This window comes from Propithecus coquereli, unplaced genomic scaffold, assembly GCF_000956105.1.
Source record: "Propithecus coquereli isolate 6110/MARCELLA unplaced genomic scaffold, Pcoq_1.0 Scaffold9308, whole genome shotgun sequence".
NCBI classification, from domain to species: Eukaryota; Metazoa; Chordata; class Mammalia; order Primates; family Indriidae; genus Propithecus; species Propithecus coquereli.
In genome coordinates this window covers 2,357-6,336 of record NW_012155628.1, presented here as the reverse complement: position 1 = coordinate 6,336, position 3,980 = coordinate 2,357, and the positions used below count along the sequence as shown (strand labels likewise).

General features: G+C 53.7%; 1 long non-coding RNA gene across 1 annotated transcript; it reads right to left on the bottom strand.

The window, feature by feature from the left end:
- Positions 1–483: 483 nt before the first annotated feature.
- On the bottom strand, positions 484–3,776 carry LOC105826873. Its single transcript, XR_001138337.1, has 4 exons — positions 3,720–3,776; positions 2,721–2,801; positions 2,360–2,462; positions 484–669 (listed from the first exon to the last, which is right to left on the bottom strand). It is a non-coding gene; the product is annotated as an uncharacterized LOC105826873 (long non-coding RNA).
- Between the last annotated feature and the right edge of the window lie 204 nt (positions 3,777–3,980).

Sequence of the window (3,980 nt, the reverse complement as noted above, 5' to 3'; positions counted from 1 at the left end):
ACACACTAGCTACTGCTGTCAGGACAATCAACCACCCAGAGGCCTGATAAGATGCGGTCCCTTGTGCTCAGTCAGAAGGGGCAGCAGTAATGAGACAGGTTCAGTCTGGGAGACCAGTACATTGCCCCAGTGAGAATGTGACCGACCATTAGCTGCCACACCCGGGCCCTGGCATTAAGATCTGTAGGCCACCAACTTCCCCTTCACTGACTTCCTTTTCCCCAAACAACCTTCTGCCCTTGGGTCTTGCTTCCTCTGGAGTCTGAACTGCCCACAGGGAAGGAATGTGCTACAAAGTCACAGGTGAAGTCTCGCTGGCAAGCCACCTCCGGACATGGTAACTGCTAAAATGGGGTGCAGATCCCCCCACAGGTTTCACTACAGACGGTGCCAAGTATGCAGCCCTCACCCCCTGTAGGACCTGATCATCACCTCCTCTGTCCCGCGTCAGCCGCTTCAGGGCAAAGCAACCTAAGGCCCTGCCTGTGGCGCAGACCTACCAGCTGCCGGATGCGCTCGTAGACGAGGTGCTGCGGGAAGGAAGTCTCCACGGGCTCCACCACGAAGCGCAGTCTGCTGTCTGCGAGCTTCTCCAGCGCATGCAGGCAGGAGCGGAAGTGATCGTAGGCTTCGCATGTGACATCCAACTGTCTCAGTGTGAAGTTGAGTCTGCAAACCAACCAGCCGACACACAAACTGCTGTCATTCCTGGATACCCAACTTGCTTTCCTGTTGCCTCACTGATTTCACTTCCCATGGGTGGATTTTTGCTGAGTGCCTATCTTATGTTAGCTGTTTGCGTGCAATTCCTTCCTGAATCTGGGAGGTGGGGACATTACCACTTCCATTTCACAGATGTGGAAACTGAGCCTCAGAAGGCTGAAGTCATGTGCCCAAGATGACACCACTGGGAAGATGAAGGCAGTCCCTGCCTGTGAGAAGCTACAGATTGGTGCAAGAGGCAGACTCTGACCCATGCTTGAGGACAGGCCTCCACGCACTCCTGTTATGTTCCGCATGCAGCCGGCACAGAATCTGGCACCCAGAGCTGCCCCGTAACCACCTGTGAGATGAATGAACGAGAGGCGGCGGGCGGTGCAGAGGACTCAGAGCACAGAGGACAGAGGTAAAATTGCCAGGAAGCTGGGGGGTTGCAGAGGTTTCAGAGCGAGCGAGCAATGTCAGCAATGGTTCTCCCAACCCCGACGTTTGCCTTTCAATACCTGAATCTGCAAGACGATTTAACTTGAAATTCAAGCTCTTTGATGCTTTCTCTTTTATTTCCAAAATCTCTTATGAAAAATTTCAAGCATGCAAAAGGAGTGGGAACAGTATGATGAAGCCGCCACTGGCTTCCGCCCCTGTCCACCACCCCACTGAATTATTAAAAAGCCATTGCCCGGCACCATAGCATTTCCTCTGTAAATATGTCAGTGCGTATCTAAAAAAGATACTCTTTTCAACTAAAACAAATTTAACAATAATTCTTTAACATCAAATAATCGGAGTTCAACTTTTCCTGACTGTCCCGATTTTTTTCCTTTACAGTCTATAAAACCAGGATCCCAGTGAGGCCCATGTGTTGCCACTGGTCGACGTGTGCGGAAGAAGACCTCTGCATCACTGGCACAAACAATGCTGCAACAAACCCGCGAGTACGCAGCTCTGAGCGCGCCAGGAGCGCTCCCACAGGGTGAATTTCTGGATGTTGAATTGCTGGGTCGTGAAATACACTTGGTTTTACGGCTTTGGCTGCATATTCCAAACTGCCTTCAGGGAAGTTGTGGACTGTCGTAAGTATTAGGGGGAACGTGTGCGAAGTGCCTAGCACTGTAGCTGCCACAATGTGGACACTCAACAAAGGCAGCCATCTAACGGTTTTGGATGCTTGAGCGGAAACATCCAGGAGGGGCTGTCGGGTGAGCAGAAATGAGCACAAGCTCCGTGTGCAGCAGCAAGAGGGAAGAACCCGGCGGAGCGGCAGGGACAGATGGCCCCCGGAGAGAATGTTCAGAAAGAGAGGCTCTCGGTGGAGAGTGGTGGCCAAGCGTCGAGGCTCTAGGATGCAGCTGGCATCCACGTCCGTGACTACCGCTAACCGGCTGTGCCCTGGACACGCCCCCGACGTCCCTCAGCCTTCCTGCCCCTTCTGTAAGACTGGGACGGCAGCACCTGCCCACCAGCTTAGTACGCGGATTAAACGAGCTGATGTATGCAGGGACTAGCACAGGCCTGGCACAGGGTAGGTGCTCGATAAACGGTAGTGAGTAGTGAGGGCACACGGACAAGGACGCATTCGGAAGGTGAGAGTGTGGCTGATACCCCGGACGCCAGCACGGTCCCGGGGAGCAGAGCTCACCTCTTCTCCACCGACAGGATGGCCGTGCAGGCGTTCTTGAATCTGTGGGCGAGTCGGGAGAGAGTTCTGAACACAGCATCGGTCAAGTCGTCGTCGTAAAACACTGCAGGGAGAAAAGGCACGGGGAAAACGCGCGAGTATCAGAGAGCTGCTTCTCCCGGGGACCCCCGCGGACACTACGGAGGGAATCCTTATCAACTTTGAGCGGCGACAGGCCTCGGGATTAAACCTGCACGGAGATGGGGCAGAACCTCCGGGAAGGTGCTTCCGAAGTGCAGAGAACTCAGTGGAGGTGAGGGGACACTGCACGGGACCGCAGGTAATGACAAAGGACATGTACAATGAAGGAGCATTTTCTTACCTTCGGCTGCAAACAGTATGGTGGTGTGATCGTACAAGTCAGAGATTTCCTCTTCTGACCAACTGAAGGGGACCTCGGGATCTACGAAAGAAGAAAGGAAAGGACGTTCTGTGCTCATTTCTTTCTCTGCTGGCCACCAGCTCTCACTGAAGGAAGCTTTAGGCGAAGAAACAGGGTTGGGGGAAGCTTGGTGCAGTGGGTACCGCCAGGCAGACGTGCCTCCCAGCGCCCCAGCTGCAGGCTCGCCGCTGCCTGTGCACACGCACAGCGTAGGAGGAGCCCTTTCCGCCAGGTGCCTGCCCTGGCCAGTGAGGGGAGGGCAGATTTTGGCCTCGCCGCTGCCCCAGGAAAGTTGCTTCACTTCTCTTGGTTTCAGTTTTCACGTTTGTAGAAAGAGGCATAATAATACCTCCTTCAAGGACTGTTAAGAAGGTCAAAGGACTCATAGGATGCAAAGTGCACAGCAGGTAACAGGTACTCAGGGAATGACTCTCCTCACCCATCAGTCCGACATCTGACAGGGAAAAGAAAAGAAGCCCTCTGCCATGTTGGAGCAAGCACCCAGGTCTGAAGCAGTGTGCGTAAGAAATCTGGGAAATTCTCCCATCCACAGGACTTCCCGGCACCACTGCTTGCTGGGAAATGGTCTGTGCCCCTGAGTCTGACACCCTGGCCCTGCCGCGTATCAGCTGTGTGCCCCTGGGCAGGCACTTAACCTCTGTGTGTGCCGGTCTGAACTCATAACTCAGGGATTGTCATGCCCACTACACAGTGATACTGTGAGGTCTGTAACGAAATAAACGTGAGGGGCCCGGCACACAGCAGGTGCTCAGAGAAGGACAGCGATGCTCATCGGCCAACAGAGGGAACTTGCCATGAGCTGTGGGATTGTGGCAACAGCTGGGACTCTGCCACTCAATCAAGGCTGCAGAGCTGATGGCCTTGAGGAATGACAGAGGAACCACTGAATCAAACCGGACATCAAAGGGAAACACACACCTGTGCAAAAGTCATCCTTCAGCCAGTCCAGTTCCTTGACCTTTATTATACCACCTGTAAAAACAAACATAAACACAACCCCTAACTCTAAACATAAGTAGGAAAAAAGATACACCAAGATCCATTCATCTATCCTCCCTCTTATCTATCCATCCTTCCACCCACCCCTCCAGCCTCCCATCCATCCACCCTTCCTTCCATCCGTCCTCTACCCACCCTTCTTGTCCTCCCTCCCTCATTCCCGCCCATCCCCCACCTTCC